Source organism: Orcinus orca, chromosome 1, assembly GCF_937001465.1.
Source record: "Orcinus orca chromosome 1, mOrcOrc1.1, whole genome shotgun sequence".
In the NCBI taxonomy this organism is placed as follows: Eukaryota; Metazoa; Chordata; class Mammalia; order Artiodactyla; family Delphinidae; genus Orcinus; species Orcinus orca.
In genome coordinates, this window is record NC_064559.1 from 171,976,383 (window position 1) to 172,004,191 (window position 27,809).

General features: G+C 39.3%; 1 protein-coding gene and 1 long non-coding RNA gene across 2 annotated transcripts in view; both read left to right on the top strand.

Annotated features, from left to right (window-relative positions):
- Positions 1–27,809, top strand: part of AGBL4 (AGBL carboxypeptidase 4) — a 1,394,453-nt gene that overhangs the window by 530,923 nt on the left and 835,721 nt on the right. The gene's annotated exons all lie outside the window — the stretch shown is intronic.
- LOC125961591 (uncharacterized) lies at positions 5,516–26,638 on the top strand. The gene is made up of 3 exons (XR_007472462.1): positions 5,516–5,591; positions 25,929–25,975; positions 26,613–26,638. It is a non-coding gene; the product is annotated as an uncharacterized LOC125961591 (long non-coding RNA).

A 27,809-nucleotide genomic window follows, 5' to 3' on the forward strand; every position in this document is an offset into this window, starting at 1 on the left:
CATCTTATTTTAAGCAGCCAATTTTATTATTTCCTGCCCTCTCTCTGTGCTGGTGAAAACAGAGAAAACAAAGACAATCTGTTTTTAAAAATTGCATCAAGGAATTGAAATAGAGGGTAGTGGCACAAGCCATGGAAAATCAGTAATTACCCACAGGAATTTCTAGGAAAAATAAACATGTGTCTGTATTTGAAGAGTTATTACTTCTGTTTCACAGGGGGTATGAGTTATAATGAAAATGATAATGATTATTATAAATATAATAATAAATAAATGACTACTATTGCTTGAACTTCTACACTGTGCCAGATATTATAATAGGTTGTTTTTAGATGTTATCTCATTGACCCCTTCAAATAGCACTGTATATTATTATTCTTATGCTATTATTATTACTATGATTTCCATGGTACAGATGAGGCCCAGAAGTTTGAACTGATGTGCACAAATCCCCATACTACTAAATGGCGGAGGCAGATTTCAAACTCAGCATTCTCTGACTTCAAAACCAGTGCTGTTTCTTCAATGTCTCTGAGCTACAGCCTGATATCTCAGAGACACTGTTAGGAAAATAATTCTTTATGTTGTTAGTAGTTTAGTTTTATAAGTGATTTAAGTCTACTCTCTCATTTGACCTACATAGAAACCCCAATCTAATAATAATTACCAGCAATAATTCTTGTCATTCATATTAAAATATTAACAATGAAATAAGTACCATTTATGCTTATCATTTATAGAGTACTTACTAGGTGTCAGACGTTGGCTAACCACTTTACACGCATGAGTTTACAGCCATCCAGTACAATAGGTGCAGTGTACTGGTTAAGAACACAAGAATTGGTGTCAGGGCGCTGAGTTGGACTCCTTGGCTCTACTGCTTGTCACCTATTTGAGCTTTTGAACAATTAGGTAATATCTCTGCCTTAGCACTTGGGTCAAGTACTAGTATTACATGGAGGTTTTGAAGATTGAATTAGATAACCCTAAAGTGCCTAGCACATAGTAAGTACTCTATAAATAATACTTATATCTGTAAAACAGATAAGAAAATTGAAGATTATAGAGATTATAGGAATTAGAGAAACTGCAAAATCTCAAAAGTAGTCAAGGGGTAGAGCTGAAATTAGAATGCAGGTCAGCCTGGCCCACAGTTTCTCCTCTTAACCCTACCATCAACAAGCACTAAGTACATTCATTATGTGTGTTTTAAAATATAAATCCTTTTTAATGTGAATGGTCTCCCATTAACCAATCTGTTATACATTATAAAAGCACCCAGTTTCCCATACAACCTCACAGACTCACAACTCTCTGCCTTTGCTCAACTCTTTTTATCTGCCTGCAGTAGTTTCCCCCTACTTGTCGAATTTATTTGTCATTCAGGATTCAGTGTGAAGCATCATAGCCTCCAGAAAGGATTCCAGGTGGATTAGGTAGTCTACCTCTTCATATTCATAGCCCACCGCCCCACACATTTGCCTCTAGTATGGTACTATAGTTAATTGTAATTTTATATTTTTATGCATAGTTACGAGCTCTTTGAGGACAAGAATCATCATATCTTATTCTTCTCTTTTTCTCTAGTATATAACAGAGTGCCTGTCACAGAATGAGTGTCTTATATATATATATTTTTAATGAATGAATGAATGAATGAACAAATGAATAAAAATAATTTTTCTGAGGGTTCTAACCAACTTTATAGAATATGTGATGAAATGTTCTTTCTTTTTGTGAGACTATTGAGCAAGTAATTGTTTTAAATACCTGGTAAGAATTAAGACCAAAGGTAAAGAGAACTTCAAATCTATTCACTTATATACACCCATAACTCCCCACCTCCCCCCACCACCTTCCCAGTGGCAATCTTCTAAATACAGATTATAGTAATTTAGTTTCAAACAACTCATTTTCAGCATCTGACATGTTCATTAACCCCAGGTAAGGAAATTATTGTGGTACATTAATTTTTCACCAGAAAAGACATTTGTCATCTGTGCAAGTATCATTAGTGCTTGCTACAAAGATGGAAATGACACAACTGTCTCTGCCAATTGAAGAACACAGTAGAATTTTAAACAGTATCAGCTGAGTTCTCTAGACCAGCCAACGCTGTGTACTTTTGGGACCCTCATTAGACAAGGCTCATGTGACATCAGAAAGAACCTGATTTATGAAGAGATCAGAGTAATATACACTTCTTGGGAAATGAGGATATGAGTGCCATATTTAGTTTTTATTTTCCTCTTACCTATCTGACCGTCATTTCTCTGTCACCTTTATTTGCCTTAAGAAGTCCTTGAATTTTCGTGTTTCCCAAGGCTTGTCTTTAGTCCTCTACTCTTCTTACTTTGTACTCTTTCGCACTCTCATGGGTCACATACCATCTATATGCTAATGACTTTCATCTTCATCTCCAGGCAGGCTCTCTCTCCTGAGCTCCAGAACCTTATATGCAGCTGCAAACTGTCTAGACAGATACACTAGAAACAGTCCCAGACACCTCAAATTCAGGATGTCTAAAATTTTGCTCATTATCTTCCTCTAACTCCAGACCTGATCATCCTAAAATGAATGTTGAAAGGACATTTGCTCGTCTCAAGATTTCACCTAAGTCCTTATTAGTTATCTATTTTATATACAGTACTGTTTATGTGTCAATCCCAATCTTCTAATTTATCCATCCCTCCCCCACCCCCCGGTAACCATAAGTTTATTTTCTACATCTGTAACTCTATTTCTGTTTTGTAGATAAGTTCATTTGTAGCCTTCTTTTTAGATTCCACATATAAGTGATATATGATATTTGTCTTTCTCTGTCTGACTTCATTCAGTATGTCAATCTCTAGGGCCATCCATGTAGCTGCAAACAGGGAACTCTACTCAGTACTCTGTAATGGCCTATATGGGAAGAGAATCTAAAAAAGAGTGGATATATATATATATTTTTTTAAAAGAAAAAAACAGATTCACTTTGCTGTATACCTGAAACTAACATAACATCGTAAATCAACTATACCCCAATAAAAATTTTTAAAAATTTAAAAAAATTTCACCTAGGTTCCAAAGGTGACTACATATGCAGTAAGTATGCCCACATTCTAAAGAAGGGCTGCTAGATACCTACCTTTAGGACCTGCAAATGGTGCCTGAATTGATTCTGAGACCTTCACCTCATCATCTGTTTCCAGACTGTATAAAGATAAGAATAGAAATTCAGAGCAGAGTCACTGAAGAAATAAGTTGCTGGAGAAGCATCCTAGGCAAGTGAGGTAGAGCCTAGGAGACTCTGTGAGACAGAGAATGTGGGAGTGCCTGCACAGAGAGAATTCTGTCTTCTCATTCCCTGGCCTGAAGCTTGCTGGGCTCCAAAAAATTTTTAGCCCCTCTTAGACTGGCAAAGTATGGTTCGAATTCTTTGGAGAGTTTTACATGTATACCAGGGTTTGGGAACATATGGGAACATAAATGTTAATGCTTACTTTTTGCTTCAGAATTAGGAGTTTGGGAAGCTGGCTAGAGTAACTTGTGAAGGTGGGTGAGGAGAGAGGCAGAAGGGCATTCTGACTTCCACTAGTTTTGTGGGGGCAGGAAAACGTGAATTTCTCATGAGCCAAGTGAAAAATCTGAGAGCCAGATTACAACAGCACCGTTTATGGGAGATAGTTAGGACTTGGGTAGATTGGATGTGGGAGGACGTCAAGAAGGAAGAGTCAAGGGTTTTTCTCTCTATTTTTTTTTTTTTTTTCTCTTGAGCATCTGGGTGGAAGGAAGTGCCATGGGGAAATGGAGAAGGAATGAGACAGGCCAAGGTTGGAGATAAACTTTAAAAATCATCAACATAAATATGGCATTTGAAACCATGAGATTGGATGAAATCAACTAAGGAAATACAGAAGAGGAGTGAGTAATGGGTGTGTGTGTGTGTTTGTGTGTGTGTAGGGGGACTTAATTATTTGTTTCCTTTCCCATGCAATGGTGAATAAGTGTATCTTTTTTAGAGGGTTATTTTGAGTTTAATTGATTTGACACATTTGAAAGTGCCTTACAATATAAACAGGATTTTTAAAAAAATGTTTCTTAATTCTGAGTTAGGCTCTGTGATGGAGGAGTGATAGACAAGGATAGAGAGCTAGGTGGAGATCAGTAAGGAATGATGATGGCTCTTAAAGGGACTTTGAAAATTAAAACCTTTTTAAAAATCATTAAAGTAAATTAACATATTCATTTTAGAATATTGAAAAAAATCCACTGAGAAGAAGAAACCAGCATCCAAATACAACCCCAATAACATGTTGATTCATCTGATCCCAGTATTTTTTCTATATTTTCTCTTTCTTTATTATTTTTTAATAATCTGTGTTCATACTGTGTAAAGCTGTACTAATTGTTGATGTGTAATAGAGAGGTGGCCTTTACTCTGAATTGGAAGGTACCTACTGAGCTGTCTTGAGTATGTTCAGAAACTGGTTGGCAGTTGTTCTTTCATTCACTTGTGTGCACACAGACACCTACATGCTACCTTTTAAAAACCTGTTGTAATAAAAATGTGACACAGTCTGTGTCTCTCGGAAATATCATATGCTTAGAATTTTTAATTAACTTCACCAACTTTCTCCCTACTTGTCACAATCATCATTTTCATCATCAATAATTATAATGAACACAGAAAATTATAAACAGCTTCAGGAGAGGACCAATTAGTGGACACACAGAATTAATTTGAATTCTGCTATTCTACTATGTGTTTTAGTTTGTTAGCTCATTTAATACTTCTGGCATCTCTATGAGGTTGTTTTACAGATAAGAAAACTGAGGAATGAAGAAGCTGTGTCTTTTCTAAAGTTGTAAACTAACTAATAGTGGAACCTGTATTCTAAAACAGTGTTCTCTGACTCCAGAGCCTATGTGGTTTTCCACTTTGCTAGGATCTTTTCAGAGTGACTTAAAAAGTGTTGATTATTCCAGACCAAGGCACCAAAAAAAGCTGTTGGTCTTGGGAGAAAAAACATCCTGATGGAAAGGAGATTCATAGCTTAGTCCAAGTGGCTAATATAAGCCAGTTCTTTTGGCAACCTCTACTGCATCTGCCCCACAAGGGCATAGTGCATGCTGGCATGTATCAGGCTCTCTCTTGGGGAGCCATTAGCACATAGAGTGACCAGCCATCTCCATTTGCCTGGGATTGCCCTGATTTTAGCACTGGAAGCCCCATGTTCTGGGAAACCTGTCAGTGCTGGGAAAACTGGAACAATTGGTCACTCTAAGCATGCCAAAAATACATGACTGTGAGTGGAATGGGAGCATGGAAGCCAGAACCTGTGAGACATGACCTTTCCCAGGGTGAGGAAGGAAAGTAGCAGTGTTTTACTCTTTGAGCTGGTCTGGGTGATGCCAGCACCTGATCAATCCTGTGATAACATGGAGAGACAGTGTCGACCTTGCCTCTGACTTTTTGTCCCCAGTGTCTTCAGTGCATGCAGTGGAGGCAAATTGATCCCTGGAAGAACAAGAGGACAACTTTTGATTGGCTGGAAAGATGATTTAATCTCTGTGTCCCTAACATCAAGCCGAGTTCCTGGCACAGGGTGGGCATTTAGTTTCAGTGTTTTGTTTTTTGCCTTATTTGCTTTGATTTTTGAGTTAATGTCCTTTTTGGAAACCATTTACTAAATATGCATTACATGCCAGTGATTGTATGAATAACTTTTACATACTTTATTATGTCTAATCATTACTTTAGACCTGTGAGGTAAACAGTATTTGTTTTGTTTTGTTTTATAAATGAAGTAACTAAGACTTGCCAGTAATCTCACAGCTAATAAGTGCCAGAGCTTCTGTTTATGCATCAATCTTCTGACTGCAGTCCAGTTCCCTTTGCCTTCTACTAAAATCCTATTCAGTAGCCAAAATTATAGAAAACTATTCTATCTAACCCAACCCATTCCAGTCTAATTCAGTGTAACTTGTAGTTACTAAAGTTGGTTTGTACCTAGAAGTGCAGTATAGACATTGACAGACCAAATGTCCAGTTCATGTCTGAGCCTCTAGCCCTTAACATATGTATTCATGAAAAGTACTCACTGGAGGCCTATTGAAATGAAAACAGAATTAATAAGACAAGGTCTTGTCCTCAGGAACATCTCCTCTTGTGATGAAGAGAGACATATGCAACACTATAATATGGGGAATATTTGCAGGAATGCTAGAGCTGTATAAACTATAGTAGGCTTTGTGATCTGCTTTTTTAATTTATTAGTAGATCAATGAATGTATTTCCATTTCAATAAGTGTTGATCGGGAGATCTAGGGGAAGATGGCAGAAGAGTAAGACGCGGAGATCACCTTCCTCCCCAGAGATACATCAGAAATACATCTACACGTGGAACAACTCCTACAGAACACCTACTTAACACTGGAAGAAAACCTCAGACCTCCCAAAAGGCAAGAAACTCCCCACGTACCTGTGTAGGGGAAAAGAAAAAAGAATAAACAGAGACAAAAGAATAGGGACGTAACCTGCACCAGTGGAAGGGAGCCATGAAGGAGGAAAGGTTTCCACACACTAGGAAGCCCCTTCGCGGGCAGAGACTGCGGGTGGCGGAGGGGGGAAGCTTCAGAGCCGCGGAGGAGAGTGCAGCCACAGGGGTGCGGGGGGCAAAGCGGAGAGATTTCCGCACAGAGGGTCCGCGCCAACCAGCACTTACCAGCCCGAGAGGCTTGTCTGCTCACCCGCCGGGGCAGGCGGGGCTGGGAGCTGAGGCCCGGGCTTTGGTCGGAGGGCAAGGAGAGGACAGGGGTTGTGGGGGTGAACACAGCCTGAAGGGGTTAGTGCACCACGGCTAGCCGAAGGGAGTCCGGGAAAAAGTCTGGACCTGCCGAAGAGGCAAGAGACTTTTTCTTCCCTCTTTGTTTCCTGGTGCGTGAGGAGAGGGGATTAAGAGCGCTGCTTCAAGGAGCTCCAGAGATGGGCGCGAGCCGCGGCTAACAGCGCGGACCTCAGAGACGGGCATGAGATGCTAAGGCTGTTGCTGCCGCCACCAAGAAGCCTGTGTGCAAGCACAGGTCACTATCCACACCTCCCTTCCAGGGAGCCTGCGCAGCCTGCCACTGCCAGGGTCCCGTGAACCAGGGACAACTTTCCTGGGAGAATGCACGGCGTGCCTCAGGCTGGTGCAACGTCATGCCGGCCTCTGCCGCCGCAGGCTCACCCTGCACTCCTTACCCCTCCCTCCCCCCGGTCTGAGTGAGCTGGAGCCCCCCAATCAGCGGCTCCTTTAACCCCGTCCTGTCTGAGCGAAGAACAGACGTCCTCCGGTGACCTAACGCAGAGATGGGCCCAAATCCAAAGCTGAACACTGAGAGCAGTGCGAACAAAGAACAGAAAGGAAAATCTCTTCCAGCAGCTTCAGGAGCAGCAGATTAAAGCTCCACAATCAACTTGATGTACCCTGCATCTGTGGAATACATGAATAGACAATGAATCATCCCAAATTGAGGAGGTGGACTTTGAGAGCAACATATGTTATTTTTTCCCCTTTTCCTCTTTTTGTGTGTATGTGTATGCTTCTGTGTGAGATTTTGTCTGTATAGCTTTGCTTTCACCATTTGTCCTAGGGTTTTATCTGTCCATTGTTTATTTTATTTTTTTTTTTACTTTTTTATAAACATATTTTTCTTAATAATTATTTTTTATTTTAATAACTTTATTTCATTTTACCTAACTTTATTTTCTTTTATCCTCTTTCTTTCTTTCTTCCTTTCTACTTTTTCTCCCTTTTATTCTGAGCCATGCGATGAAAGTCTCTTGGTGCTGCAGCCAGGAGTCAGTGCTGTGCCTCTGAGGAAGGAGAGCCAACTTCAGGACACTGGTCCACAAGAGACCTCCCAGCTCCATGTAATATCAAATGGCGAAAATCTCCCAGAGATCTCCATCTCAACACCAACACCCAGCTTCATTCAACAACCAGCAAGCTACAGTGCTGGACACCCTATGCCAAACAACTAGCAAGACAGGAACACAACACCACCCATTAGCAGAGAGGCTGCCTAAAATCATAATAAGTTCACAGACACCCCAAAACACACCACCAGACGTGGACCTGCCCACCAGAAAGACAAGATCCAGCCTCATCCACCAGAACACAGGCACCAGTCCCCTCCACCAGGAAGCCTACACAACCCACTGAACCAACCTTAGCCACTGGGGACAGACACCAAAAACAACAGGAACTAAGAACCTGCATCCTGCAAAAAGGAGACCCCAAACACAGTAAGATAAGCAAAATGAGAAGACAGAAAAACACACAGCAGAAGAAGGAGCAAGATAAAAACCCACCAGACCTAACAAATGAAGAGGAAATAGGCAGTCTACATGAAAAAGAATTCAGAATAATGATAGTAAAGATGATCCAAAATCTTGGAAATAGAATAGAGAAACTGCAAGAAACATTTAACAAGGACCTAGAAGAACTAAAGATGAAACAAGCAATGAAGAACAACACAATAAATGATATTAAAAATACTCTAGAAGGGATCATTAGCAGAATAACTGAGGCAGAAGAATGGATAAGTGACCTGGAAGATAAAATAGTGGATATAACAACTGCAGAGCAGAAAAAAGAATGAAAACAACTGAGGACAGTCTCAGAGACCTCTGGGACAACATTAAACGCACCGTCATTCGAATTATAGAGGTTCCAGAAGAAGAAGAGAAAAAGAAATGGACTGAGAAAAGATTTGAAGAGATTATAGTTGAAAACTCCCCTAATATGGGAAAGGAAATAGTTAATCAAGTCCAGGAAACACAGAGAGTCCCATGTAGGATAAATCCAGGAGAAACACGCCTAGACACATATTAATGAAACTGTCAAAAATTAAATACAAAGAAAACATATTAAAAGCAGCAAGGGAAAAACAACAAATAACACACAAGGGAATCCCCATAAGGTTAACAGCTGATCTTTCAGCAGAAACTCTGCAAGCCAGAAGGAACTGGCAGGACATATTTAAAGTGATGAAGGAGAAAAACCTGCAACCAAGATTACTCTACCCAGCAAGGAGTAGAGTAATGAGATCATTCAGATTTGATGGAGAAATTAAAACCTTTACAGACAAGCAAAAGCTGAGAGAGTTCAGCACCACCAAACCAGCTTTACAACAAATGCAAAAGGATCTTCTCTAGGCAAGAAACACAAGACAAGGAAAAGACCTACAATAACAAACCCAAAACAATTAAGAAAATGGTAATAGGAACATACATATTGATAATTACCTTAAATGTAAATGAATTAAATGCTCCCACCAAAAGACACAGATTGGCTGAATGGATACAAAAACAGGACCCATATATATGCTGTCTAGAAGAGACCCACTTCAGACCTAGAGACACATACAGACTGAAAGTGAGGGGATGGAAAAAGATACTCCATGCAAATGGAAACCAAAAGAAAGCTGGAGTAGCAATTCTCATATCAGACAAAATAGACTTTAAAATAAGGAATATTAAAAGAGACAAAAAAGGACACTACATAATGATCAAGGGATCGATCCAAGAAGAAGATTTAACAATTGTAAATATTTATGCAATCGACATAGGAGCACCTCAATACATAAGGCAAATACTAACAGCCATAAAAGGGGAAATCAACAGTAACACATTCATAGTAGGGAACTTTAACACCCCACTTTCACCAATGGACAGATCATCCAAAATGAAAATAAATAAAGAAACACAATCTTTAAATGATACATTAAACAAGATGGACTTAATTGATATGTATAGGACATTCCATCCAAAATCAACAGTATACACATTTTTCTCAAGTGCTCATGGAACATTCTGTGGATAGATCATATCCTGGGTCACAAATCAAGCCTTGGTACATTTAAGAAAATTCAAATTGTATCAAGTATCTTTTCCAACCACAGTGCTATGAGACTAGATATCAATTACAGGACAAGATCTGTAAAAAATACAAACACATGGAGGCTAAACAATACACTACTTAATAACGAAGTGATCACTGAAGAAATCAAAGAGGAAATAAAAAAAACCTAGAAACAATTGACAAAGGAGACACGATGACCGAAAACCTATGGGATGAAGCAAAAGCAGTTCTAAGAGGGAAGATTATAGCAATACAATCCTACCTTAAGAAACAGGAAACATCTCGAATAAACAACCTAACCTTGCACCTCAAGCAATTAGAGAAAGAAGAACAAAAAAACCCCAAAGTTAGCAGAAGGAAAGAAATCATAAAGATCACATCAGAAATAAATGAAAAAGAAATGAAGGAAATGATAGCAAAGATCAATAAAACTAAAAGCTGGTTCCTTGAGAAGATAAACAAAATTGATAAACCATTAGCCAGACTCATCAAGAAAAAAAGGGAGAAGACTCAAATCAATAGAATTAGAAATGAAAAAGAAGTAGCAACTGACACTGCAGAAATACAAAAGATCATGAGAGATTACAACAAGCAACTCTATTCCAATAAAACGGACAACCTGGAAGAAATGGACAAATTCTTAGAAATGCACAACCTGCCAAGACTGAATCAGGAAGAAATAGAAAATATGAACAGAACAATCACAGCACTGAAATTGACACTGTGATTAAAAATCTTCCAACAAACAAAAGCCCAGGACCAGATGGATTCACAGGTGAATTCTATCAAACATTTAGAGAAGAGCTAACACCTATCCTTCTCAAACTCTTCCAAAATATAGCAGAGGAAGGAACACTCCCAAACTCATTCTACGAGGCCACCATCACCCTGATACCAAAACCAAACAAGGATGTCACAAAGAAAGAAAACTACAGGCCAGTATCACTGATGAACATAGATGCAAAAATCCTCAACAAAATACTAGCAAACAGAATCCAACGGCACATTAAAAGGATCATACACCATGATCAAGTGGGGTTTATTCCAGGAATGCAAGAATTCTTCAATATACACAAATCAATCAATGTGATACACCATATTAACAAATTGAAGGCGAAAAACCATATGCTCATCTCAATAGATGCAGAGAAACCTTTTGACAAAATTCAACACCAATTTATGATAAACACCCTACAGAAAGTAGGCATAGAAGGAACTTTCCTCAACATAATAAAGGCCATATATGACAAACCCACAGCCAACATCGTCCTCAGTGGTGAAAAATTGAAACCATTCCCACTAAGATCAGGAACAAGAAAAGGTGGCCCACTCTCCCCACTCTTATTCAACATAGTTTTGGAAGTTTTATCCACAGCAATCAGAGAAGAAAAGGAAATAAAAGGAATCCAAATCAGAAAAGAAGAAGTAAAGCTGTCACTGTTTGCAGATGACATGATACTATACATAGAGAATCCTTAAAGATGCTACCAGAAAACTACTAGAGCTAATCAATGAATTTGATAAAGTAGCAGGATTCAAAATCAATGCACAGAAATCTCTGGCATTCCTATACACTAATGATGAAAAATCTGAAAGTGAAATCAAGAAAACACTCCCCTTTACCACTGCAACAAAAACAATAAAATATCTAGGAATAAACCTACCTAAGGAGACAAAAGACTTCTATGCAGAAAACTGTAAGACACTGATGAAAGAAACTGAAGATGATAGAAATAGATGGAGAGATATACCATGTTCTTGTATTGGAAGAATCAACATTGTGAAAATGACTCTACTACCCGAAGCAATGTACAGATTCAATGCAATCCCTATCAAACTAACACTGGCATTTTTCACAGAACTAGAACAAAAAATTTCACAATTTGTAATGAAACACAAAAGACCCTGAATAGCCAAACCAATCTTGAGAACGAAAACTGGAGCTGGAGGAATCAGGCTCCCTGATTTCAGACTATACTACAAAGCCACAGTAATCAAGACAGTATTGTACTGGCACAAAAACAGAAATATAGATCCATGGAACAAGATAGAAAGCCCAGAGATAAACCCACGTGCATATGGTCCCCTTATCTTTGATAAAGGAGGCAGGAATGTTCAGTAGAGAAAGGACAGCCTCTTCAATAAGTGGTGCTGGGAAAACTGGACAGGTACATGTAAAAGTATGAGATTAGATCACTCCCTAACACCATACACAAAAATAAGCTCAAAATGGATTAAAGACCTAAATGTAAGGCCAGAAACTATCAAACTCTTAGAGGAAAATATAGGCAGAATTCTCTGTGACATAAATCACAGCAAGATCCTTTTGGACCCACCTCCTAGAGAAATGGAAATAAACACAAAAATAAACATATGTCATCTAATGAAACTTCAAAGCTTTTGCACAGCAAAGGAAACCATAAATAAGACCAAAAGACAACCCTCAGAATGGGAGAAAATATTTGCAAATGAAGCAACTGACAAAGGATTAATCTCCAAAATTTATAAGCAGCTCATGCAGCTCAATAACAAAAAAAACAAACAACCCAATCCAAAGATGGGCAGAAGACCTAAATAGACATTTCTCCAAAGAAGATATACAGACTGCCAACAAACACATGAAAGAATGCTCAACATCATTAATCATTAGAGAAATGCAAATAAAAACTACAATGAGATATCATCTCACACCAGTCAGAATGGCCATCATTAAAAAATCTAGAAACAATAAATGCTGGAGAGGGTGTGGAGAAATGGGAGAACTCTTGCACTGCTGGTGGGAATGTGAATTGGTACAGCCACTGTGGAGAACAGTTTGGAGGTTCCTTAAAAAACTACAAATAGAACTACCATATGACCCAGCAATCCCACTACTGGGCATATACCCTGAGAAAACCATAATTCAAAAAAGTCTACCAAAATGTTCATTGCAGCTCTATTTACAATAGCCTGGAGATGGAAACAATGTAAGTGTCCATCCTCGGATGAATGGATAAAGAAGATGTGGCACATATGTACAATGGAATATTACTCAGCCATAAAAAGAAATGAAATTGAGCTATTTGTAATGAGGTGGATAGACCTAGAGTCTGTCATACAGATTGAAGTAAGTCAGAAAGAGAAAGAGAAATACTGTATGCTAACACATATATATGGAATCTAAGGGGAAAAAAATGTCATGAAGAACCTAGGGGTAAGACAGGAATAAAGACACAGACCTACTAGAGAAAGGACTTGAGGATATGGGGAGGGGGAAGGGTAAGCTGTGACAAAGTGAGAGCGTGGCATGGACATATATACACTACCAAACGTAAAATAGCTAGTGGGAAGCAGCCGCATAGCACAGGGAGATCAGCTCGGTGCTTTGTGACCACCTAGAGTGGTGGGAGAGGGAGAGTGGGAGGGAGGGAGACCCAGGAGGGAAGAAATATGGGAACATATGTATAACTGATTCACTTTGTTATAAAGCAGAAGCTAACACACCATTGTAAAGCAATTTTACTCCAATAAAGATGTAAAAAAAAAAAAGTGTTGATCTATATCACTTTTAAGGGCTTTATTTTTTTTCCATTATAAAGATGCTTCATAATTTATATAATAAACTTCCTATGGTCACACACTGAAGTTTCTAATTGCAAATGGTGACACCCTTATAACTAAATCTTTGTGCCAGTTCTTATTTATGTTTACGTAATAATTTTTTAAAATATACAGTGCTAATCAAAGATCATATGAACTGTTTCATGGGAAAATGACTCCTTGTCAGTAAAAGTATTCAAGCAGGGGTTGGTCATCACTTTTGGAATAGGTAGAGTGCCGATTGTGGTGGAGTAGACAATGAGGAATGGGGAAGATTGTGAAGAGAGATGAGTCTGGAAATAAATGGACATGGAACCTATAGGATGTGTATAACTTGAACAAGGAATGAAGTGGAGGAAGCTTCCCAAGTCAGAAGGAAGACAGCTGAGTGTAGTTCTGTACGATTGAGATGTAGGAAGTTACCAAGATACCAATATGAATTTGCACAGATAAACAGGAGTTCTACTGTGTGCCAAGCACTATTTCTCATTATTCCTTACAACACTCTAAGGAAGTTAGTATCTCCTGTTACTGAGAAGGAGACTGAGACTTGAAGTGGTTAGCCATCTGTTGGCTCTGTGACCATGGAACAAATCCCTTACCTTTGTAAGCCTTCTTTCTTCATTAGTCAAGTGAGGATTATAGTGTCTGCCTTAGAGGGTAACTGAGAGGATAAATTCACAAAGCTTGGCATATAGAAAACATGTAATAGAGAGAGTATTCTGAATCTAATACCTATGTTTTTCTGGCGTATGCTATTTCTCACAGAATATGTTTAGGACAACAGAGTCCACTCCAGCCCCCTCTGCAATCCCACTCTTAGGGTGGGGCTTACTACTTGGTCTGGTTCTCCCAAGTACAGAGCCTGGGTCTGGGTTTGGGTTGCATCTTCAATACATGCAGGGACTAAGGAAACAGGGTCCTGACAAGCTGCCATCAATGGCTTACCATCAAGGAGCAGTCTCCATGTGAAGCTGTTGACTATCACGTGAGACTAAGATGAGTACAACTGTTAGCATCTGCAGGAGAGCACAGAGAGGCAGCGGGGAGAGAAACACCCTGAGAGTTAACAAAGGACAACTTGTCTCCTTTATAAGCCACTTTTGTATGGGCCTGGCCCTAACTTTTCCCCCAATTAACTTTATGTGCCATTAGGACAAAGGTGACATCTCCACATTTTGTAACTTGGTTCTTGTGCTTAGTCATCCTGACCTGGTCGTGTGCTGTGGTCAGCAGTCTCTATAACATTTATTGCTGAACTTGCTGTTCATCATTCCATGCCAGAGCCACTGATTTTTTGATATAAGGTGAAAGTCTAGTGGGCATATGGCTTTGAGGTCAATCAGATGAAGTTCATTGTCATGGTTTGAGTTTAAAGGATCTTGTCAGAAAGTAGTTATTCTCTTTAGGTAGCTGCCAGGTATCAACAAAGTTCTCATTGTTTAGATGGAAATTACTCTCCCTAGGAAGGTATTTCCCATTTGGCCTGCATTCAGGATCACATCTCAACAAACCTTCAGGATCAACATACTTCTTTCCTGCCTGTCACAATGAAATACTAATAGTGGGGCCCATCAATCCTGATGCTGCCTTCTTATTTTTTATAACCAAGGTCACTTTGCTCAGAATTTACATTTGCCATGCAAATGAAAATAAAACCATAAAAGGAACTCTTGGCATTTGTTGCTGTGCTGATAGTGCCTTATTTTTCAACATTTTGAATTAGTGAAGAGGGAGTATTTGAAAAATGTAAGATGATAAGAGAGCCATTTGCTTGCCTGAAAATAACACTCATATGCTTTAGAAAACACATCTACAAATCAGCCTAGCTAATCAGTCAATTGTTTTCTGGGCATCTAGTTTATTAGATTAATGGTGTCTTGGAACATTTGGAGGCATGTAGAGATGTCATGGTTTATCAGAATATCCATTCAAGGCAGTAGTTAGGAAGCAGGTTTTCTCCTCTTTAGGAAAGAAAGCCATGACAAGTTGGGGAGAAATTTGAATGAAACAATAGGTAAGTCTTAATTTTGTGAAATACGGTGATACAAAATGTGTTCTCCCCACCCTCCAGCACCCTAATTTCTGAGGGAGAACTTTGGAAGACTTCTTGTGGTTGACTCATAAAGTCTGTTCTCATGTGCTCTTTTATAGAAGAATAAAATGAGACAATTGTGTTATACCTCCAAAGGTTTAAGAAGTATACCTGATATCTTAGTCATTTGGGGCTGCTATAACAAAATTTTGGCTGCTATAACCATAGACCAGGTGGCTTAAACAAACAAACATAAAACACATTTATTTCTTACAGTCCTGGAGGATGGGAAGTCTAAGATCAAGATACTGGCAGATTTGGTGTCTAGCGAGAGACCACTTCCTAGTTCATAGACTGCTGTTTTCTTACTGTGTCCTCAGATGGTGGAAAGAGGGTGAGAGTATTCTGAAGTCTCCTTTAAAAGGGCACTAATACCATTCAGGAGGGCTCTACCCTCGTGACCTCATCACCTCCCAAAGATCCCACCTCCTAATGATCTCAGAGAGACAGCAGTGAGAGGTGGCTTGAAGCACCATATTAGTTCCCTGCCCAGGATTGAACTTGGGTAGCCTGGATAAAAACCAGGAATCCTAGCCGCTAGTCCACCAGGGGCTAGAGACTCAAAGCAAAATACGCCTGGCCCTTGCCCCCATTGAAAAATGCATTTCTCAAGAAGTCAAAAACTGTAAAACCAGGTATAAAATTTATTATTAGAGACATAGCACAACAAGTGGGAGAGTACACAGAGAAACAGTTTGTTTAGTTAAGAGAGAAGCAAGGCAGAGATATACACATGGGGAGAAAGGTGTGGGCGTCCTCTCTAATGAGGAAGAGTACAGTAAAGAGGCAGTTAAATCATTTATATAGGGCAGTTCTTCCAGGTCTTTGTTTACCTTTTGCCAATTATCTGGTTTCTTTTTCCACACCTGACATGCCCTAGGACCACTCCCCAACATGCTTGTACAACTTTTTTTCCAAGATGGATTCCAGCCCAGAGGCCTCGGCGTCACATATTATGGGGTGGTGCCTCCTCCTTTTTGACCCCCAAGGAGCCTTTCTGCACATGTACAGTCAGGGAGGTCTCCCTTGCCCCAAGGATGGGAAATATGTGACCTCTTGATCTTTACTCAAACAGGGTCTAGCCCCTCTCTGTCCCTGCCATGACTGTTATCTTAAAGTGTCCACAGGAAACAAAGTCCACCTATTTACTCTGTTCCTGCTGTTATTTCTATCTTGAAGTGCAGACAGGAGGCTGATTGTAAATATCTAGCCTAGAGCCCACCTGCCTCCTTCCTCAGGAAATGTATACAGGAGGCTAGTTGTAAATGCCTAGCCTGGAGCCCATATCTATCTCCTGCCTCACATTAATATAATTACATTGGGAGTTAGGATTTCAACATAGGAATTTGTGGGGGGACACAGCCATCAGTCCTTAACACCCAGACAGACATGTTCTTCAGTGACCCTATTTCTTCACTGTGGTGAGAACTTTTCCCTCAGAAAGGACTGGCTGTTTGAGGGGAGGGTACTTGGGAGAGAACTATCCTTTCATGTTGAACTCTCTGGGAAAGGGAGTTAGTCACCAATTGATACCTGCTTCATTTTGAAATGACATGCTTATTGTTCTTTTGCTCTCTGAGGAGGTGAACTTTTCATAGAGAATTATTTTAACTGAATTTTAACTGAATTAAAATGAGGAGGGCAACATGTAAAGATCTGTGGAAAGTGTGTTCCATGCAAAGAGAACAGCACATACAAAAACCTTAGGGCAGGAACAAACTTGATGTGCTTGAAAGATAGCAAGAAGGCTGTTGTGCTGAAGTAGACTAAGTTAGAGAACAGAATATGAAATCAGAGAGATAGGTAGGGGTCAGGTCACATAGAACCTTGTAGGCCATAGTAAGGAGTTTAAATTTTAGTGTGTGTCTGATGAGAAGCCAATGAGCAAGGGAACGACATGATCTGATACACATTTCTAATTGACAGCACATATGGAATCAGGGAGAGCAATTAGGCTCCTGCCTCAGTCCAGGTGATGGTGACTTGGACGGAGGTTATATTAGTGGAGATGGAGAGATGTTGGGGGAAGTCAAGAGAACTTGCTGATAAATTAAATGTAATGGGTGAAGGAAAGAGCAGTCAAAGATGATACCTTGGTTTTGGCTTTGCTAAGTAAGCATTTTGGTAAATGGTGTTTCCATTACTAATAATACTGAGGAAGAATAGAGGTGGAAGGTTGGGATCATAAGTTCAAATTTATACATGATAAATTTGGGATACCTATTAGACATCCAAGACAAAATGTAGGAGTAAGTATCTGGAGCTCAGAGGGAAAGTTAGGGCTTAGAATATAATTAAGGAATCATTAGCATAGAGGTAATATTTAAATTAAAGTGAATGGATGCTCACCTAGGGAGCAAGTGTGGATAGAGAATAAAGAGGGATGAGAGAAGGACTCTAGGGGTTTTCCAGCATTAGAAGTCTGGAAGACAAAGAGGAACCAATAGATATAACTGAGAAAGTGACAAGTGATCTAGGAGGAAAGCTGGAAAGTATGATGACATGAAGCCAAGGAAAACAGCCTTCAACAAAGGCAGGAATAATCAACTGTGTCAAATGCTCTTTAAAGACTGAGTAAGATGAGAACTGATCATTGATCACTGGATCTTTTTCTCATCCACCGTCTCCCAGGATGCAGTTCTCCTTGTGCTGTGAAAGAAGCATGGCACAGAGTGAGTGATAATTGTATGATCATTAATTATACTCATTGTAATTACCCATTCATTGCCTTCTGCCCTGTCTTTGTGGAAGCCAGTCCCAATTTAGGAATGGGCCATATTTAACAAGTTTATAGAAACAAGGTCATATTTAACATCTTTATTCCCGTTCAGGAACCTACAAAAGCCTGTTTGATTAAATGCCCTAAAATGCCAGAGCTAGAAGAGCTCTTAGAGATCACATAGTCCTATGCTGTCATTTTATTGATGAAGAAACTGGGACTCTAACAGGGAAAATGAATTGTGGAAGGGAACACAGCAGATTAACCTCAGAGCTGGGACTAGAACTCACACCTCATGAGTCAGAGGTGATTGTTCTTTGTGTTACAACCCTGTGCCACTTCTTCCAGCATGTGAGATTAAGTCCTTTGGGTCTTGAAAACTTTTCTATCTTTAATAGACCATGATTAAAGTGAAAACATTCTATAAAGAGATAACACTTAAATGAGTATGAGTGCAAACCCTTTAGAAATGGAACACAGTCGCCTAGATGAGGGGAGGAAGTTGAAGTTGGGATGGGAGAATTGCACGATCCTGAAGACAAAGGCAGTGTTATAGAGAAAAGACCAGCCTTACCTGGGTTTGGATCCCAGCTCCATCTACTCCTACTGTATGACGTCTGTTAAGTTTATTAACCTTCCTGAGCCCCATCTATAAAATAGGAGCAATATATAGGTCCTATTGATAAATTATGAGGGTTAAGAATAACACATCTAAAGTGTTTAGCTTTTTCTTGATGTGTGGTAGGCATTCAATAATAATAACTCTTTAATGCTATTTTATCTTCCTTCATTTTTCCTCTGCTCCAGTGCTATGGGTGTCACTGCCAGCAGCCCTAGATCAAGCCAATGTCTCCAGAGTCTGGTTTCTCCTGCCTCTGGCCACTACCATCAGACCTGTGGTTTCCAGACCTCTGACTGTTGGGCCTCCTGGCAGACTAGAAGGAAGGCCTTTAAAACTGCCTGGAGCTGACATTATCTTCTTCAGGGCCCCTGTGCAGGTCAAGCTGTCACCATCAGGGACAGCCACAGCTGAGGCTGTTTCTCCTCTTCCCTAAGGCTCATTCTACTGCTGCCTTTTTGCAAAGAAAATGCCTAAATTCATATGGACAAACACTTTTAAGAAAGAGGAGGCTTCGTTTAAACTAGTAACTTGATGAGGTGTCTTCAGCATGTCAGGCATTGTGTTAGTCCCCAGACTCTGGGAGTTTGATTTAGAAGGCAAGTTAGACATGGAAACAAATAACTATTTCCCAACTGAGTGAACTGACCACTCAGCAGAGGTGCAAGAAACATTCTGTTGGGGTGTAGAGTGGGGAAGGCAAGAAGACATCCTGGAATGGGTATGGTTTAAGCTGAATCTGAAAAGAGAAGTAGTGTATCAGTGGATGGATAATTAGGGAAACTACATTTCATGCAAAAATATGCAGGCAGCAAGTACAGAGGAGATGGAATTAGGGATTAAAAATGAGTGCAGGGAAGACAAGCCTTTTATTGAAGAAATTCAAATGCTCTACTTAGGAATTTGGGTATGATTCGTGATGGCATAGGATGTCAAGAGATATAAGATATCTTAGAGGCTATCAGGTGTAAACACCTCATTTTACAAATGAGAAGACTGAGCTTCAGATAGAAGAAATAATTTGGCTAGAATCCCATAGCAAGTTAGTGGCAGAAACTGGGACTGGAACCAAAGTTTACTGATTCCCAAGCCAGTATCCTTCCTATCCATTACTCATGACTTCTATGTATAAGAGGGAACGATTGTACACAGTATCAAAAAGCAGCATCAGGTGTGAAACCTTTCCTTACTAGAGCTCAACTGAGATTCAGGGGATCTGGATGTGGACAGAGATTGGGACCTCACCGATCTCATGTCCACTTAAAATAATTGGGATGTGATTTTCTGTAAATCAGCTTTAGAATAGTCAGCTTAATTATTAAATAAAATTGTATCCATGGTTTTGATCTTGTAAATTATCACATTCCCTATATTTTATTATTTTCTACTATAAATGGAAAAGCTAGAATTTATAAAAGAGGTATGAAGTTAGTAGGTTATTTTGCCCTGGAAGCCATCTTCTAGAGGTTGAAAAGACCAGGATCAGACCTTGGGTGAAAGCTGAAGTTTCCAGAACCTGGGTTCTAAGTTGCATTGACTTAGGTCATTGTTCTCAGCTACTGTCCGCTTCACTCCACTATACTGTTCACTATAAAATTCAGGTGTCTGTGATACTTTCAGTGGTCCTGAACAAAAGAGTCAAACAGGAAGACAGACAAAAACGACTGCCTCACCTTTTTCAGTAAATTCAATTAAACAAACATTTCAGCCATCTATGAACAAATACTCATTGAAGGGCTGCCATGTGCCAAGTACAATGACATATACTGGGGAGATATCAGTAAATAAAAACAAACATGGTTCACATTAGTATTAGTTTGCTAAGGCTGCCATAACAAACTATCACACACTGGGCAGCTTAAACAACAGAAATTTATTTTCTCACAGTTCTGGAGGCTAGAAGTCTGATACCAAGGGGTTGGCAGGATTTCTTCTGAGGCCTCTTTCCTTGGTTTATAGATGGCCATTTTTCCCCTGTCTTCACATGGTCTTTCCTCCATACACATACATGTCTGTATCCTAATCTTCTCTTCTTGTAAGTATAGCAGCCATATTGGATTAGGACTCATCCATTTGACCTCATTTTATCCTATTTGCCTCTTTGAAGACCCCATATCCAAATACAGTCATATTCTGAGGTACTGGGGCTTAGGACTTCAACATATGAATTTCAGAGGGACACAATTCAGCCCGTAACACTGTTCTCAATGAGCTCAGTCTAGAAGGGACACACAAATTTATCCAACAATTATACAAATAAATTTAGGATTATGAACTCTGTTAAAGTGTTATAAAGGAGAGATACATGCTGTCATAAAGGTATATAAGGAGGCATGTCCTGTCTTAAAGGGAGAGATGTGCTGCAGTGAAGGAACCTTAGAGGGTAAACATATGAGCTGAGGTCTCAAACATGGGTAGGAGGAGTTAATTAGGAGAGAGTGATGCGGGGAGGAGGATAATAAGTGGGGGGGGGGAGAAGAACCAGGTAGAGGGGAGCAGCTTGTTAAAAATCCCATATTCAGTACTTTCTATGTGCAGAACACAGAAGTAGATTTTGAATAGAGCAATGGAACTCATGGTCTGGTGAGGAGACAGCTACGAAAACAGATACTTTCAACAGAATATGATCAGAGTTGTTATAAAGGCTAATATCAATACTTATATGCAGCAGTTCTAAATTCCCAGAAATATAGATAAGGGAGGCACTAACTGCTGATTATAGCGTGAAGGCAGGAGGTCAAAAGTTTCACAATAGGGGCTTCCCTGGTGGCACAGTGGTTGAGAGTCCGCCTGCCAATGCAGGGTACACGGGTTCATGCCCCGGTCCGGGAAGATCCCACATGCCGCAGAGCGGCTGGGCCCGTGAGCCATGGGCCCTGAGCCTGCACGTCCGGAGCCTGCGTGCCTGGAGCCTGTGCTCCACAACTGGAGAGGCCACAACAGTGAGAGACCCGTGTACCGCAAAAAATAATAATAATAAAAAATAAAAATAAAATAAAAAAAGTTTCACAATAGCTGAAATGTTACACCATACAGATCCTGATGCCTATTTGGGAAACCTAAATAAATGGAAAATATATTAAGAAGGCACTACAATCATTCCTTCAAAATACTTTAGATCTAGAGGTAGCATGGAGTCGAAAGACCTGAGTTTTAGTCCCCACTCTGCCCATCCTGTTGTACTTTCTCATCTGTCACACAGAGATAATGGTATGTATCTCATCTACCTCATGTGTTGGGAGGGTATTGTATGGATCGAACGGGGACCCAAGAAAGCAGGAAAAGAGATCTGGCTAAAGGAGAGATGAGATGATTTGGCTGAAGTCAACAATCCCTTCCTCGCTGGTCTTTGTTCCTGATCTGGAAAGATTTCCAAACTGAATGTGGAGATGAGACTAAAGATACCTAAAGAATCAGACACTGAGGTAAGGGCTAACTAAATTACATGCAGGGTCATATAGCAGGGTGGGCTAAGTAACATGAATAATAGTAAATGTCTATTCTCAACAAATTCTTGCTAATGCATTGTTTATTCTAGAGAAAAAGTTATAAATGATTCCTTGACCAAGCTGGAAAACAATTTCTAGATTATGCTGTTTTCTAAGTGCTTTTTCTGATCTAGAGTTAAGAGTCAGAACACATAAGTTTGGCTTCCATGCAGCTGCATACTACATCACCTTTATAACCTTAGCAACATCTCCTCTTCCTCTTTCAGCTATTGGGCATTGCTAGGTGAAAGGCACTGTCCCAGTCATGCTGCATGTATTATCTCACAATCCTATATGGTATATGTATATTATCCCCATATTACAGATGAAGAAACTCAGCCTTATTAGTTAAGTAGCTTTTTTAAGTTAGTAAATTGAGACTCCAAAGCTCAACCTTACTGGAAGGAAGTAGGTAAGGGAAGTTGAAGCAGAAAATCTTCAAATTCCTTTCTATCTTCAGAACCACTGACAGTAAGTTTGTGCCTCAGTGAAAAAAAATTTTAGGCCTTTCAGTAAGGGTAGGCCAGCTAAAATCTTCACTGCCTTAGGTCCTTTGCCCTTGCTGTACTTTTACCCAGAAGACTGTTGCCCTGCAATCAAGGTTCCTTCTTGTTATCCTGGTTTCTGCTTAAATATTACTTTCTCAGGGAAGTCTTTCCTGACCACCCAGTCGAAAGTAGCTACCCAGTCACTCTGTTTCATTATATCATCTTATTTTAATTTTTTGTATAACACTTATTACTGTTATATTTTCTTGAATATATGTTTTATTTTTTGTTTATTTTTTCCCCTCACTTGAATACAAGCTTCATGAAAGCAGTACCTTGTTTATCTTAGTCAAATCGTATACTCAAAATCTAGAATAGGACTACATGGAACATAGCGGATACTCAATAAATATTTTTTGAATTAATGCACAAACTCTTTATGTAACAGACGGAAGAACTGCAACCCAGAGAGGAGATGGACTTGTCCAAGGTCAAGGAATGCAGATTGAGTGTCAGTAGGAAGAGCATTAGCTTAGTTTCTAATAACGTTTCAGTTAAGATTTGTTGAATATCTTTTACATGACATACATTATTCTGCTTTTGAATATATTTTATGTAAACTTTCTCCAGATTTTGAGGGTAGATAGTCAGCATAAGTAATATTGAATACTAGCCCCATATTCCAGTAGTTTAACACAATAAAGGTTTAGTTCTCATAAACATCACAAGGTAATCTGAGTCAGAAAGTTCCAATGGGTGGTTCTTTTTCAAGAGATAACTCAGGGATCCAAGACCCTTCAATTTTAGGATGCTGTCGTCCTCAACCCATTGCCTTCAAGGTCACTGTATAAGGGGAAAAGAAAACATAAATGACTACATGTGAGATTTTAAGTCTAAGCCTGGAAGTGGCATACATTATTTCCATCCATACTCCTTTATCTCTTGGAACTTCCATCCACACTGTCACTTGGAACAAACTACCTGCAAGGTGTGCTGAGATATGTACTCTTTCACAGGAAGAGAAAACGGTATTGGTCAATATCTAGCCAATATCTACCATAATATTGTCACCATTTTACAGATGAAACAATTCTTTGGTGGCTTGCCTGAGATTCCATAGTAAGTGAAGGAGTGAAGATATACAACCAAGGAATCATGCCAGACTTGTGTCAATAATAGTGCCCTTTGCTCTATATCTGTATAGATTATTGGTTTTCAAGGTTGTTTTTGCTAGAGAACTCTTTCTACAATAGGAATTTTATAGAGTATTCCAGCATGTAAAATAGATCAACAGGAGCTCTGAAGCATTCTAAACCTTAAAAAGATTCTCTGGAAACAATCTAAGGCCCTCCAGGCCCAGTGTGGAAACCTGGGGACCAAATGATTTTGATGGGCCCTTCCAGCTTTGTCTTACATATTTCATCTCTTGATTTCATGATATTCCTAATCTGAGGCAAAAGGTTAAAGCCATGAATACATCTCAGAACTGGGTGCTTGTCCTCAAAGATTTCTGCCTCAGGGCCCAGAAATAAGCTATGGAACTACAGATGAAATCCTGGTGCTCTATGTGCTGAGCCTTCGAACCCTTTCCCCACCACCCACCATCCATGCAAAAAGTTATCTAATTGTACAAGGCATACTCTGGAAACTTTCCCAGTGGAATAATAGATCAAGTAACCAAGAACTTTTTAATTTTGCAAAGTGCGCTCTTCCCTGTAATTTACTTAATATAGAAATTTAATGTTCTGCAGTTTACTGAACAAATAACATTGAAAGTATTTTAGAGTTAGCTTGGGAGCTCGCCTTTGGTTGCCAGTTTGACTTTATTATTTGATTAACCAGATAAAGGCCAGCAGTAACAATATGCTCTGCCTTAAGTGGTTCAGAGGGGTTATCTCTTAGCCATTACCAATTCTAAATACAAGATTTAAATTCAAGGAGAAAAATCACACAAGAGCAATTTGCTGAATTTGCTCAAGTTAGTCCCTTGAGTTAAGATGCTTGATTCTCTGGACCTGGATTGTGATGATTATACTTTTCCAGAAAGTCCCTAACCTTAGTGACTGACAAATTCTATGGCACTATTCATTTAAAAAAACACACACCGAGGTCAAAATATGTGCCGGACACAGTGATGGATGCTAGAGATGTCCAGACTGGCTTAGAGCCCTTAACTCCTGCCCTTTGGTCGCATGGCTTGCACCTCGACACAGGCTCCCTCTACCAGCCTAAGGGCATGTCTCTAGGCATTCCCTCCTGAACACATTTACCTGAGCAGGTTCTGATCACCAGAGCAGATACTTCCTTTTAGATCTTAGCATTGACATTTAGTTAGTTCCCTGCTTCTTAATGCTACCTTCTTCTGGTCTTATAAAGTTGTTGTTCCTGGACCTAGGCTCACAATTAAGGATCAGCCTCACTTACTTTCCTGCCTGGGCAGACTCTGTAGAACCCAGCCTGAGCTCAAGGTTCTGAGCCCATTTTCCTTGGAAAGGATGTGGGACAAAGATGTAATGTTGACTGAAACAGTCTCTACTCTTAAATATACAGTGTGAAAGGTATTTAAGAGGTATAATTGACAGGACATGGAGAATGAATAGATGTTTGAAGATAAAGGAAAGAGATATCTAGGAAGATACCAAGATCACTCCAGGTTACTTGGTAGAGTTGGCATTTGAACTTGATCTTAATACATAAATTTTTAACATGCAGAGGTGAGGTAAAAAATGTGTTTCAGGTATAAGGAACATCATGAGCAAAAGTTTAGAAGTTATATGTTCCAGATTCCTTTGTGGAATGTCTGATTATTTCCTGTTTTAGACATCTTTGCCTTCCTTTTTTAACAGCCAGCACAGTTTATGTTTTCCTTCTCCTAACTTGCCCCTACTCCTCTTAGCAATAAGATAGATGTTTTCGTTTTTACTGCAGAAATTTAGTCACCATTTTACTTGAGTAGCTAAACTTCAGTAATTCCGGCAATTTAACTGATTCAGATTGAACGCTACACTGATAATTAACTTGTTCCTCTTTCTTCTCGTCACCCACAGGAGCCTGATGGATCATTAGTGACACGATTAGAGAGAGAGTGATCCCGGTAAACTATTGGTGTTCAATAAATGTTAAATAATTGTAGAAATAGGACCCAGCGGAGACTGGCACTCTGCAGTAGAAACAGAAGCTCACAAAGTGTGCCTCTGCTGATAATCAAGTTTTGCAATTCAGAGTAGGCACAGAGTATGCACCATTTCTCATCATTGAAATCCACATGCATTTGTAAGACAAACTAATTAATAATCCAGTTCTCTTAACTAAATAGAAGTCTATGCAAAGGAGAAAGTGTTAAACATTATAGATGCTGCCATGGGGGATTCACCTTCCCTCCAGCTTGAAGAGCTGTAGCCACCTAGATGAGCAGGTGGAGGAAACGAGGACATGATGACCAGTGGATTACTGGGCATACAAGTGTTTTACCCAAAGTACCTCTGAGTCCTGTCCCAAAGTGCTCCAAGAGCCAGATTCCCATCTGTTAATGGAAAGCCTATCTGCCAAAATGAGGACTAGCTTTGCCAAGCATGGATTTTGTGGTGTTAATGGCTTTGGGCAGAGCCTTGTGCTGCTTGCTGGCAGGGAGAATCCTGTTTGATTCTAAAGAGTACAAAATTTATATTTTAAAACATATTTTATTTGACAGCCAGAATCTAATGAATCTGACATCATCTGTCTGTCTGCAGATCTCAGCTTGAGAATATCAAACCTACAGTAAAATAACTCCTCACAGTTTATAAAGCACATTTCCTATCAACTATCCCATTTGATCCTTATGACAACTAAGGGCAGAAGGGAACCTAATATGGTAGGTACTTTACATGCTGTCTCATCTAATCTCTGAAGTCTCTTTAAGTCCTCGTTTTACAGATGAAGATCCAAGGCATTGAGAAGCAAAACACTTGCTCAACGTATGCTTGAGCTGAGTAGGAAAGCTAGTGGGACAGATATTAATCTCAGGTTCAAGTGTATCATGATCTCATTATTGAGGGCCAGATCTTCTGAGCACCTACTTCATACTAAGCATTTATTTCTGCATATTATTCAATCTTTAAACCATCTTTTTAAATTATTTTTTTTTATTGGAATACAGTTGATTTACAATGTTGTGTTACTTTCTGCTGTACAGCAAAGTGAATCAGTTATCCACTCTTTTTTTAGGTTCTTTTTGCATATAGGTCATTACAAAGTATTGAGTAGAGTTCCCTGTGCTATACAGTAGGCTCTTATTAGTTATCTATTTTATATATAGTAGTGTATATATGTCAATCTCAATCTTCCAATTTATCCCTCCCCCCTTTTTCCCCTTGGTAACCATATGTTTGTTTTCTATATCTGTGACTCTATTTCTGTTTTGTAAATAAGTTCATTTGTACCTTTTTTAGATACCACATATAAGCGATATCATATGATGTTTGTCTTTCTCTGTCTGACTTACTTCACTCAGCATGACAATCTCTTTAAACCATCTTGTGAGGTAGATATTACTGTTCCAATTTTACAGATGTGTTCATTCAGTAAACATTTATTGAGCACCTACTCTATGCCAGGCACTGTTTTAGGCACTGGATATTCACCTTTGAATAAGACAAGCATAAAACTTCCTCTCGTGAAACTTACATTCTAATGGGAGGAAATAACAAACAAATATAAGAATTTAAAGCTGATAAAGTATAGAGAGACTGAGGTTCTGTTTTAGATTGAGTGATCATGGAAGGACTCATTAAGGATGAAACATTTAAATTAAGACCCAAATGTCAAGAAAGACCCAATCTTAGAAAGATCTAGAGGATTCTTATTACAAGCAAAGAGAAGAGCAAATAGACACTAAGGAGAAAATAAGCTTTGTGTCTTTCAGAAAAAAAGAACATGCAAAAGTGGTG